Raw genomic sequence first — 13,727 nt, forward strand, 5'->3', positions numbered from 1 at the left:
TTAAGATCCTTCCCCAGCAACATAGCAAGTAAGTTGTGGGACCATTTTGAACCCAATTTTGTCTAATTCTTCATCTTATATTTTACCACATTCAGATCATTGCCAAGGAATGCAGAAATAATAATTCTTTAATATGAAAAACTAAGCATTGAACTGAAGTCCAGAATAATCTCTGGCAAGGATTCTCCCACACCATTCTGTTTGATAACTCTTAACCTCAGGTGTTACTCTTCATGGTGGCCACCTTCAGTGCAGTGCCTCTCACTGGGACCCTCACACACACACACATGCACGCACACGCACACAAATGCACACAGAACTGCTGAAATCTGAATGAGCTCTAGGTAGTATGCTGTTCAAAGACAATTTAAAAAAAAGACAAAGTCATGACTCATATAAATATATATAAAAGACTTGACTGGACTCATACACTGTATGAGAGAACAGAAGGCTGTGATAACTGGTGCAAAGGAAAAGTCAAGAACCACAAACGTACATAGAGTAAAGATAGTGAGTTGTGAATAGAGGCAATTTTTCCACAGGACAAGATAGAGTTGGCATGTCCTTGATGTTAAACTTTACCTGAGCCTTATGTCCCCAGAAAGCCATGATGGTTAAGAAATCTCCCCAATCATTTGCTTTCTGAACTACCCCCCACCCTTTTGTGTCCCAGCACATGGCTGACTTCGAAGAGCCGCCTGTCCCCATAGGACTTGGACAAGACCCAGTGCCCACTCTTTCTCAGGACTCCCACAAGAGTTGACAACTGATTCCTTCGTGTATCTATAACGAGGCCAAACATGAACTCTTCCTTTTATTTCTGAACCTGCCGAAAAGACCAGACACAGATCCTCCAACTCCTGGTTCTTTGTCACATGATTAATTAACGGAGATTAGAACTGTTTACCCTCTAAAACTATCTGGACATAGAGGTCAACATTGCTGTGTTGGCACCTGCTGTTTAAAGTCTGCCGCTGGGGAATTCTCAACCTAACTTTTTGCGGTGACAGTTTTTTTGGTTTTGTTTTTTGGAGGGTTTTTTGGTGTTTTGTTTTGTTTTGTTTTTTTCTTGGACAGAGGAGAAGGGAGGGAGAAAAAGAGGGAGAGAAACATCAATATGTGGTTGTCTCTTATATGTCCCTACTGGGGACCTAACTCACAACCCAGGCATGTGCTCTGACTGGGAATTGAACTGGAGACCCTTTGGTTCACAGGCTGGTGCTCAATCCACTGAGCCACACCAGCCAGGGCTGGGGATGCCAGTTTTTTACCTGGCACTGGCAGAGTCCCACCTCAGCAATCACTGCTGCTGCAGACCCCTCTGAGCCTCACCCAGGGCCTCCACCTGGCCTTCAGAGTCCATCTCACAGTCTCCACTGCAGAGTTCCATTGTTCATCATGGCCCCCAGGGCAGTTCCAGGGGCTCTCAGCGCAGCCTTTGTCCACCCTCTATGCAGGGCACAAAGGAATTTCTGGCATCCTTTCACATCTCATAAAGACCAAGAGACGAGCAGGAGGGCTAACTCAGGCCCTCTCTTGGCCTAACCACTCTGCACTCTTACAGCTTCCACATATTTATCTGTTTGGGGCCACAAGGAATAGCAGTCCCTTTCCAGGATCCCAGGTCGGTAGTAGAACATAAGTCCCCTCTCCTTTGGCTTTTGTCTCAGCCTATCTAGCCTGTTCAGCTTACCACATTAGCTTCCATCATTTGCCTTCCAGCCCAAACCATCCTCCCTGGACTTGGTGAGGACCAAGCATTTATGTTTTATCCCAAGCATATTGGAAAGTAACCAGCAGTTGGACAAGGAGTGACCCTCCTCCCCCATTCTCTGTCTCATCATTGTGGGTGTCTAGTGCAGCAGCCCCAGATGAACCTGGGTTCAGATCAAGTCCAGTTTCTACCTCTTAATTATCTATTTGATCTTAGGAATTTGCTTCCTCCTATTGTGCCTCAGTTAATTCATTTATTGCATGAGGATAAAAATGGTTTCTACCTGATAGGGGCTTGGAAGGATTAAACAAGGGAATCCATCCAGAGGGCATAGACTATACCTGGAACATAGTCAGGGCTCAATAAACATTAGCTATCATTATTAAAGATAACATCACAAGCCATCCCCAAGCTCCCGCCCAGGGCTCCTCTCATATAAGGAACATGAAAGTTCTCTCCCTCTTCTCAGACACTCTATGTCTGCTACAGGAAGGGCAGTACTTTCACTACCAATTGCTCAGAGTTTGACCAGTGCAGGGTGTATGCCCCTGTTATGAATTCAGTATTTGACAGGAAGGCCTTTCATCCAGTTGCCAACTCCAGCATCCCACCCTAGTTCACATCTCCCTCACTGTGTCTGCTATCTGAGATGTGGTGAGTGCTGCCCACTCTAGCTCTCCTTAGTATCCTTAAATTTTTCCCAGCCCCTAGCAATGCAACCCTTAAAACCCTTGACCACCTTGCAGCTTCTTCCATTGTTGCTCTACAGCATTTGCCCCATGGGGATCTCAAAGGAGCCCTGTCCAGTTCAGCATGATGAGGTATAAACAGCACATGGAAGAGAATTTCTTTTCTTCTCACCCAGTGATTCTGTACACTGGCTGAGTACCAGTGTCCAGTCTCTTCTCCTAGAGGTTCTGATTGGGTGGAACCTGAGCATCAGTATTTTTAAGCTCCTCACTTGATTCTAAGATACAGCCAGGGTTGAGAGGAACTACTCTAACCTAAGTCCTGCTGTGAACTCTCCTGCCCATGACCTAACACATGTTCCTTAACAATCTTTTGTCCTTGATCTATAATGTTGGCCTTGATCACAGCACCACTTTTATATACCTTGGGGGTTGGTAAACAAAAATGTTACCAGCAACATGCTCAAAACAGGGCATTCTTTTGGCAGAATGAACAGCTACAGTCCTTGTCATCACTTCTGAGGCTGGAAAGGGTATTGACAACACCGTTTATTCTCTCCCTTCATTTACAGTCAGAAAGGATTTTAAACCACAATAATACTTTGACTCTTTATATACATAACAACATAGCTTTAAAACACATGAGGAAGAAATAGAAACATCCACACTCATGGTAAGAGGTTTCAATACATGTACACTGCTTTCCAAAGAATAAACATATAGTGATTTTTAACAGCACAATTAAGACACTTGATTTAATAAACACATCAAACATTGTGCCAACAAACACACATATTTTCTGACACAAATGGAATATTCTCCCAAACTGACCATACCTTTGGCCACAAAGACTATGTCAATAAAATCATATGAGACCACAATCTCTATATACAATAGAAACTAACTACAAAAGGATAACCCACCACCCCCAAAACCTTAATTCTTGGGAACTTAAAATTAGACTTTGAGCAAAACAGAAAGTAAAACAGTTAAATAGAAATTAGAAGTGAAGAGCACAAAAGTATGAAAATCCATACTTACTGATTGTGGGGGCACTCTGCCTGCAGAGCCCCCGCCCCCATCCACCATAGATGAGAAAAAGTCTACTGAGACATGATCTGCTTGGGGAGGAAAGGTGGCTGATCTCTCAAAGGAGAAGGACAAGGAGCCTGTTCCTCAATGGGCTTTTATTGGGTTCAATTTGCACAGGAATACAGGTAAAGCTGGTCAGTCATTGTCAGGCAGTAAGGATCAAACAATAGGTAACATTCAAAGAACTATGAGGGCTTATTCTGAGTCAGGGTCAGTTAGCTAAAGGGCTATAAAACTTTGAGAAACAAACTCATTTCATGCTTGGACCCTCATTAGAAAATTGAGGGTATTCTTAGCAAAGCAAGTTTCACAGGATTTTATGCATTCTTTCTTAGGCCTGATCAACCAGGAAACCGCCTGTTCCTGCCCAGGGCTGCACTGCCCTCTGTCATTGTTTCAGGCTTAAGTCAAGCAGGGGAAGCCAGACAGCCAAGAGATGAGGAGATTTCTTGCAGACAGAATGAGTACTCAGGCTATGTCAAAGCTAAGGGGCAAGGGTCCATCACCCCTTTTTTATATAGCCTCCTAAGTCTTTCCCTGAGGGCCCTTTCATGACCATGCCTGTCTTAGGTCATTCCTCCCTTGAGAAATCTTACCTGTCATTGGCTAACTAGTCATCCACCTGGGACCAAGCAGGGTGAAGTAAAAGGGGGCAGAGGTGGCACTCCTGACAGGAAGATAAGCTTTGTCTCCTATATGGCTTATGGTCCCAAGGTCTCTTACTCAGCCTTAGCCATGGGGGGTTACAGCTTCTGAAACCAGGCAGGGCGGTTCCCAACAATTGATTGTGCTATTACAGTTGTCCCATTTTCCCCCCTTTCTCCCCCTCCACCCTGCACACCCCCTCCCACCCACATTCCCCCCTTTAGTTCATATCCATGTGTTGTACATAGAAGTTCTTTGGCTTCCACATTTCCTATACTATTCTTGCCCTCCCCCTGTCTATTTTCTACCTATCATTTATGTTACTTATTCTCCATACCGTTTCCCCCTCTCTCACCCTCCCACTCCCCTGCTGATAACTCTCCATGTGATCTCTACTTCTGTGATTCTGTTCCTGTTCTAGTTGTTTGCTTGGTTTTAGTTTTGTTTTGTTTTTTTAGGTTCGGTTGTTAATAGCCGTGAATTTGTTGTCATTTTACTGCTCGTATTTTTTATCTTCTTTTTCTAGATAAGTCACTTTAAAATATCATATAATGAGGGCTGGATGATGATGAACTCCTTTAACTTGATCTTATCTGAGAAGCACTTTATCTGCCTTTACATTCTAAAAGATAGCTTTGCTGGATAGAGCAATAATCTTGGATGTAGGTCCTTGCCTTTCATGACTTGGAATGCTTTGTTCCAGCCCCTTCTTGTCTGCAAGGTCTCTTTTGAGAAATCAGCTGACAGTCTGATGGGAACTCCTTTGTAGGTGACTGTCTCCTTTTCTCCTGCTGCTTTTAAGATTCTCTCCTTCTCTTTAATCTTGGCTAATGTAATTATGATGTACTTTGCTGTGTTCCTCCTTGAGTCCAACTTCTTTGGGACTTTCTGAGCTTCCTAGACTTCCTGAAAGTCTGTTTACTTTGCCAGATTGGGGAAGTTCTCCTTTATTATTTTTTCAAATAAGTTTTCAATTTCTTGGTCTTCCTCTTCTCCTTCTGGTACCCCTATGATTTGGATGTTGGAACGTTTAAAGATGTCCTGGAGGTCCCTAAGCCTCTCCTCAGTTTTTCAAATTCTTGTTTCTTCATTCTCTTTTGGTTGAATGTTTCTTTCTCCCTTCTGCTCCACCATTGATATGAGTCCTGGTTTCCTTCCCGTCACTGTTGATTCCCTGTACATTTTCCTTTATTTCACTTTTCATAGCTTTCACTTTTTCCTCTATTTTGTGACTATATTCAACCAATTCTGTGAGCATCCTGATTACCAGTGTTTTGAACTGTGCATCTAATAGGTTGGCTATCTCTTTGTCACTTAGTTGTATTTTTTCTGGAGCTCTGATCTGCTCTTTCATTTGGGCCTTTTTTTTTTTTTTTTTGCCTTGTCTCAGCGCTCCTCTTACTTAGTAAGGGGCAGTGTCTTAGGAGTTCACCAGGGAGGGGCAACCCACGTCACTGCCACGATGCTATATGTAGGGGAGGGGTCTGAGAGGGAACAGTGATGCTTGCTCTGCTCTCTGCTGGTTTTCAGTCACTTCCCCCACTTCCCACAAGCAAAGTGGGGCCTTCTGGTGTTGATTCCCGGTGGGTGGGCTTGTGTGCTTTCTAGGACCCTGTGGGTCTCTCCAACGAACTCTCCTGTAAGGCTGGGATTTTCTCCCGCTGCCGCCTCAACCCCCACAGGTGTTTTCAATCAGAGGTTTGAGGCTTTATTTCCCTGAGCTGGGGCCCTGGGTGGTGGGTCTATCTCACTCCCCAGTTGTTCTTCCCAGTTTATCTGCATGCGAACGTGGTACTGCCTGGTCCTCCAGTCACTGCTTTGCCACAAGTCCTCTCTGCCAGGCTGCCCTTCTCCACTGCTCCTACCCGTCTGGATGAATATTTCTTCTTTAACTCCTTGGTTGTCAGACTTCCACACAGTCCAATTTTCTGGCAGCTCTGATTGTTTTTTGTTTTTAAATTGTTGTTGTCCTTCTTTTGATTGTGCAATGAGGCACAGTGTGCCTCACAGTCTACCTACACCTCCATCTTGGCTGGAGGTCAAGTTATATCTTATGTGCATTACTAGAAAACAAGGAGGGGTGGGGAATGGAAATAAATTAATTACCCGTATTTTGCCATGTGTAATATGCACTTTTTGCCCAAATTTTTGAGGGAAAAATAAGAATGCATGTTATACATGGGTAGTACTAATTCTGTATTTATATAAATGTTTTTGTTTTATTTATGCTTATGCATTAAAAGTGTAACTCTAGAAAGCAATAATGACATCTGTATGTCCAAAAATAAATGCTAAAATCCTTTTATAATACAAAAAAACAAGTACCTAACTATAAACAAATAGACAATTGAGTTAAAAAATTAAAACAAAAGATTTTTTTTCCTGAAAGTTTGGGCCAAAAACATGGATGTGCATTATACACAGCAGAATACAGTAATTGTGATACCTGTCTTCTTCATTTGTCTGCTTGATCTATCAGATACTGAGAGGAATATATTTAAAATCTCTTGCTGTGATGGTGGGTTTGTCAATTCTTACAGCTTTGTCAATTTTCATTTCGTATGCTTTGAAGCTTCATTTTTAGGTATAAAGAATTTGAAATATTTTATCATCCTGGTGATGTAAAGCTTTATCACAATACAGTGACCATTGCAATGTCCAATAAAGCTTACCAGCAGATTTGTTTCAGAAAGCATGGCCTAATGAATCTTTTTTGATCTTTTTACTTCTAGCTTTTCTGAGTCCTTACATTTTAGATGTGTCCCTTGTAAATAGTATATTCTTGAGTTTTATTTTTTGGTCTAGTCTTTACTTGAATACTAAAAAGATCTTACAGTGTTTTAATTCTAATCATCTCCTTTCTGACTTACTATATAAGTAATTTAGCATGTTCTTTTTTTTAGCTCCTCAATTTAAATACTGATCTTATTTTATATGATCAATATTTGTTTAGAGTTATTCACACATTTACAATTTTCTTTACTAGATCTTCCAGTTTGCATCCAAGACATTTGTTCTGGAGTTTTCTTCTGTTCAAGGTATCTCTTTTAATAGTGCTATTCAATATGCTGTTGAAAGTGGTGAAAATAGTCTATATCTGCATGGTCTAATATATTAGCCACTAGCCACATGTGATTATAAGGCACTTGAATGTGGCAAATGTGACTGCATTACTAAATATTTCATTGTAAATAATTTTAATATTAATAGTATTATCTGTGGTTGGGGCTACCGCACTGGACAGTGTAACTTCAGAAGTCTCACTAGTAAAGGTCTTTATTGAAACATACTTACTCCACCTGTGTACTTGAAAGATACCTCTCAAGGAAAACAATGCTAGGCTGAAAATATTTCCTCTCAACTCTTTGAAGATGTTATACCATTATCTTCTAGATTTCATTTTTGCTCTAGTGAAGTCACTCTAAGTTGTGCCCCCCTTAGGTAAAATATATTGTCTCTCTGGCTGTTTTTAATCTGTGTGTGTGTGTGAGCGCACGCGCGTGTGTGTCTGTGTCTTTGCTGCTTTGCAATTCTGCCACCAGTAAGTGCCACAGTGTGGCTATCATCCTCTGGCCACCATTGGGGAAACTGGTTATTTCTGCTGGTCGGCTCTCCAGGAGGGAGTTCCACAGCAGAATTCTTGGCACATGGTGACCTGCTTGTACGACACAGCCCTCCCCTCCTGCAGTACACAGGTTCCTTGAGGAAGGCTGGATAAAGAGTAGGTCAAGCACAGTGTCACACTGTTCCTACAATTCCTGCTCCGTCTGGATTCAAAACCATGATGTTCAAGCTGATATGTTTTTTGCTCTTGGCGATGCATCTCAGGAACCATATTGGCTCTCTCCAGTCCAGCTCCATCCAGGGAGCTCAACCTCTCTCTAAGAAGATGAGCCTGTATACATCTGTATCTCAGAATAGCCAAGTCAAATTCTTTCCTACAGGGCTCCATGTACATCATGGCTATGGCTGGTCTACTTTACAGCTTTGGAACACTATATAAAAAGGTACCTGAATAGTCTTAAAACAATTGGTGACAAGTTGGTGCACAGCACAGCAATGCCCTTTAGGGGGTGATGTTGTCTAACTCCACAAGACGCCCTCCAGCATCCTATCAAGGCCCTGCCAAGGTATCACACTATATATGTCAGTGACTTTTTTCCTCCCTTCTTCTCTTCCCTTAAGTTTTTCAGTGAAATTTCTTTTGCATAATCAACTTCTTTTGATTGAGCTATAAAGTTCAAAGGATATTTCTTCATCAATTCTCAGTCTGGAAAACAAAGAAGACTGTTATATCTCTGGAGACCAGGCATATCTTTTGGAGGTGACCAGGCATATCTTGGAGGTGATAGTGAAAATTCCCTCAGGGAAGAGGGCGGGGAGTGGAAAAGGGAGAACTCAGAACTTAGTTTTTCTGTCACTTCCTAGCAAGCTAGGACATGAACACTAAAAACTTCAGCTATCCCATAGTATACTAAGAACCTTCAACTTTCAGAACAATTCCACACCCAAAAGTAACTAGAAAAATAAATAACCAATGCTCATGGCAGTGAAAAATTGACTTTAATCACTAAGCAACAAGTGAGTCCAGCTGAGAAGCACAAGAGGCCTTAAGATTTAAGTTCAAAGTGCTCTGATCCAGCAGTTTGATGCATGCCACCAGCAGAGCCCTAACTTGTAAGCAATACCTGGAAAAGCCAACTCCAGTACATGTATCAGGGATGTCCTGAAGGGAGCATACCTACCATTATTTTGACATTTTTATCAGTAGAACCTGAAGATGAAAAAAGTGCCATTCAAAAGTTAGATGAAAACGTGTCATGAGGAAAAGTCTCATGACATTAGATTTGGCAAGATTTCTTGGATATGACACCAAAAGTACAGACAACAAAATTTAAACATGGGCAAGTTGAACTTCATCAAAATTTAAAACTTTTGTGCACTAAAGGACGCTGCCAACAGAGTAAAAAAGCAATGCACATAATTGAAGAAAATATTTTAAAAATCATATAACTGATAAGGAATTGATATACAGAATATATGAAGAATTCCTAGCTCTGGCTGGCGTAGCTCAGTGGATTGAGCGCGGGCTGGGAACCAAAGTGTCCCAGGTTCGATTCCCAGCCAGGGTACATTCCTGGGTTGCAGGCCATAACCCCCAGCAACCACACATTGATGTTTCTGTTTCTCTCTCTCTCTCTCTCTCTCTCTCTCTCTCTCCCTCCCTCCCTTCCCTCCCTAAAAAATAAATAAATAACATCTTAAAAAAAAAGAATTCCTACAACTCAACAACCAAAAGAAAATAAACAACCTAATTTAAAAATGGACAAAGGCTGTGACTGGTGTGGGTCATTGGATTGGGGGTGGTCCCACAAATCAAAGTGTCACCTGTTTGATTCCCGGTCAGGGCACATGCCTGGGTTGCAGGTTCAGTCCCAGTTGCGACATGTATGGAGGGCAACCAGTCAATGCTTCTCTTTCACATCAATGTTTCCCTCCCTTTCTCTTTACCTTCCTTTTGCTCTAAAATAAAAAATAAAACTTTAAATTTGAAAAATATATTTAAAAAGAAAAGAAAAAACTTGCTGAGAATGTGGAGAAATTGGAATCTTTGTGCATTGTTTGTTCATGGGAATGTAAAATGGTGTAGTCACTGTGGAAAACAATATGGTGTTTTTTGAAAAAGATTAAGTATAGAATTACTATATGATCCAACAATTCTACCAATGGTTGCATACCCAAAATAAGTGAAATCAGGCACTAAGACAGATATATATACACCCGTGCTCACAACAGCATTATTCACAATAGTTTAAAAGTGCAAGTAACCCAAGTGTGCATTGAGAGATAAATGAATGAACAATACATTGATGTATACATACAGTGAAACATTATTCTGCCTTTAAAAGGAAGGAAATACTGACATGCTACAACATGGATGAAACTTGAAGATACTATGCAAAGTAAAATAAACCAGTAACAAAAGAACAAACATTATATGATTTCACTTATATGAGGTATCTGGAGTAGTCAGATTCATAGAGACAGAAAGAAGGACGGGCTGCCAGGGTTGAGGGAAGAAAGGAATGAGAGTTATTGTTTAATAGGTGCAGAGTTTCAGTATTGCAACATGAAAGGAGTTCTGTGAATGGATGATGCAGATGGCAGTGCAACAATGTGAATGTGCTTAACACTACTGAACTGTACACTTAAAAATAATTAAGACAAGCCCTGGCTGGCGTAGCTCAGTGGATTGAGCGCGGGCTGTGAACCAAAATGTCGCAGGTTCAATTCCCAGTCAGGGCACATGCCTGGGTTGCAGGCCATAACCCCCAGCAACCACACATTGATGTCTCTCTCTCTCTCTCTCCCCCCCCTTCCCTCTCTAGAAATAAATAAATAAATAATCTTTAAAAAATAATAATTAAGACAGTAAATTTTGTTATGTGTATTTTACCACAATTAAAAACCAACACACAAAAAAAACACATGAGCCTCAGCTTGGGAGACCCCAAAATTACTTTTACTCATTTGTCTAAAGTCGATGAGACTCTCATTATACTTACTGACTAGCAATGACCAGCCATTCGTGCAGCAAATATTTGTTGATCATTTGCCATGTTCCAGGTACTCCGCTAAACACTTGGGATATGGTAGTGAATAACGCAGACAGAAAGCCCTGATTTTCATGGAGTTTACCTTCTACACTGATTGATATTCAAGATTCCTTTTGAAATCTAATGTTGATATATTAATGTACAAAAAGAACCAGAACTGACAGTTGACCAAAGAAATATAAATGTTTTTTAACATATGAAAAAAATGCTCAATCCCAGTCAAAACAACAGTAATGCAAATTAAAACTATAGTTGTGCACTAACTGATGTAGCTCAGTCGATTGAGTGCTGGCCTGTAAACCAAAAGGTCACCAGTTCGATTCCTAGTCAGGGCACATGCCTGCACTGTGGGCCAGGTCCCCAGTCGGAGCCTATGAGAGGCAACCGATTGATGTTTCTCTAGCACATCGATGTTTCTCTCCCTGTCTTTCTTCCTCCCCCATCCACTGTAAAAATAAACAAATAAAATCTTAAAAATAGAAATTATACTTGTTTTCCTCTAATTGGCAGAAAGTCCAAATTGTTGATAACATGCTCTATTACTGAGGCTATGGGCGGAAAGGCACTCTCATACACTGCGGGTATGAGGGCAAAATGGCACCTTGTCCACAGATAGCAATGAAGTGGTAACATCATGAGCAATTAAGCCTCATCAGACTTCCCAGTGAGTTCGGAGCTTATCCCCTGCCATGAGGATTATATCCAATTTGAATTGGTCACTCTACTTTAAAAAGGAATTCTAAGAAATAAATGCAAATATACAAGTATAAAGATATCAATAGGAGGATGTTTGTTGTAGCATTATTTGTAATAGCAAAAACTGCAAAAAAAATTGAATTTTTAGCAAAAAGAAGTAATTGGATAAATAATGGTAATTTGTACTACAGAATGAAATCATTAAAAATAGCTAGCTTTGTCTTCATCATGCTTATATATTAAATGAAAATTAAGTTGCAGACAAAATGCATTATCATAATAATAGCTAACACTTAAATTGTACTGGTTAAGTGTCAAAAAGTGTTCTAAAAAGTTTTCACATATTATCCCACTTAATCCTCACAATCTTTTAAGGTTGGGTGCCATTATTCCTCTTCAAAAACGAGGAAATTCAGGCATGGCGAGATTGAGTAATCTGCCCAAGGCTAAACAGCTAGTGAGTGACTCGAGGCTGGAATGGAATCCAGGCACTCTGGCTCTGAAGTACCAGCATATAATCATATAGTACACTGTCTCTAAACATAAGTCTGTGTGTGAATATACATATATATGCATATGCATTTAGAATGTGTATATATGATATGTGTGTGTTTAGGCATATATCTATAGAAGTAGATATATCAGTCAATAGATATTGGTATATCAATATATAAACTTAGGGAGAAAATGGAAAGAATACCCACCAAATTATTAATAATGGTTATAACTCTGGGGGTTGAGTAGGATGAGAGAAACAGGGGAAGCGATTTTTATTTATTTATACAGTTGTGTGTGTGTGGTTATTTACTGATAGTTTTCAGTATCTTTCCAGTAAGTTTTTTTTTTCCAATTTTTAACTGTGGTAAAATACACATAACATAAAGTGTACTCTTTTAACCATTTCTGAGTGTACAGTTCAGTGACATTAAGTACATTCACATTGCTGTGCTACCATCACCACCATCTATCCACATAACTTTTTTCATGTTGCAAAACTAAAACTCTATACACATTAAATAATGTCTCCTTATTTCCTCTTCCTCCTAGCTCCTGGCAACCGCTGATCTACCATCTGTCTATGAATTGACTACTCTAGGTACCTCTCATATAAATGGAATCATACAATATTTGTCTTTTTGTGACTGGTTTATTTTACTTAGCATAATATCCTCAAGTTTCATCCATGTTGTAGCATATGTCATAATTTCCTTCCTTTTTGAAATGGATAATATTCCATACATGTATGTACCACATTTTGCTTATCCATTCTTCCATCATTGCACACTTGGGTTGCTTCCATGTTTTATCTATTGTGAATTATGCTGCTATGAGCAGGGGTGTATATACATATTTGTTTGAGTGCCTGATTTCACTTATTTTGGGTATATCCAGAAGTAGAATTGCTGGATTAGATGGCGATTCTATGTTTTATATTTTTGAAGGACCATACAAAAAAATCTCTAAAATCAAACCTACATGTTTTCCATGGGAAATTACACTTTCCACCAATGCTCAAGGGTTCCGATTTCTCCACATACTCAGTAATGCTTGGAATTTTGTTTTTTGATAGTAGACATCCTAATGAAGTGATATCTCATTGTAGCTTTGATTTGTAATTCCCTAACAATTAGGAATGTTACTCATCCTTTCATGTACTTGTTGGCCATTTGTATATCTTCTTTGGAGAAATGTCTACTTAACTCCTTTGCTCATTTTTGTTGGTTGTTAAGTCAAGTAAGTTTTGAAACAAACAAAAAATTAAGTTGAGAGAGATTCCCCCTGAGACCATCCACTAAAACCTTATCCAATAAGCTACTATCTGCAGAATAAGGCCTGGATTTATGATTTACCACTTTCCGAGGTCTCAGGAGTCATTTAAAATTTCCACAGTTGAACCTACTTCCACAGTCCTCACCACCCCACTCCTCCGTGTGTGTGCACGTGCACACGCACACAGACTAATCACTAGTACTATTTAATCACCCTTCATTTCTCTTTCTGCCCATGGGTTTGCCAGACAGTTGGAACACCTTCTGTACAATGAACACTCATTTAATTGAAATTTTTTACTGAGTTGCCTTCTGCCTTTCCTTCTCCAGGCTAAATTTTCCAAAATCCTTAAGAAACGGTTTTCTCTCAGCGCTATTATTAACTAGTAGAGGAAAGAAATGACATATTCCTTGGTCCCACAAAGAGGGGGCCTAGTCAAGCGGCCACCTCCATATACAGTCAGCCTTTTCAAACTCCAAATCCCGACGTGCAACGCGGGCATGG

The 13,727-nt window shown here is 40.3% G+C and overlaps 1 long non-coding RNA gene across 1 annotated transcript in view; it reads right to left on the minus strand.

Moving 5' to 3' along the window:
* The window catches only part of LOC118498821, a 27,055-nt gene extending 23,466 nt beyond the window's left edge, over positions 1-3,589 (minus strand). Inside the window, exon 1 of the long non-coding RNA XR_004901290.1 lies at positions 3,445-3,589. This is a non-coding gene — a long non-coding RNA (uncharacterized LOC118498821). The remainder of the gene's footprint in view (positions 1-3,444) is intronic.
* Between the last annotated feature and the right edge of the window lie 10,138 nt (positions 3,590-13,727).

Source organism: Phyllostomus discolor, chromosome 2 (genome assembly GCF_004126475.2).
Source record: "Phyllostomus discolor isolate MPI-MPIP mPhyDis1 chromosome 2, mPhyDis1.pri.v3, whole genome shotgun sequence".
NCBI lineage: Eukaryota > Metazoa > Chordata > Mammalia > Chiroptera > Phyllostomidae > Phyllostomus > Phyllostomus discolor.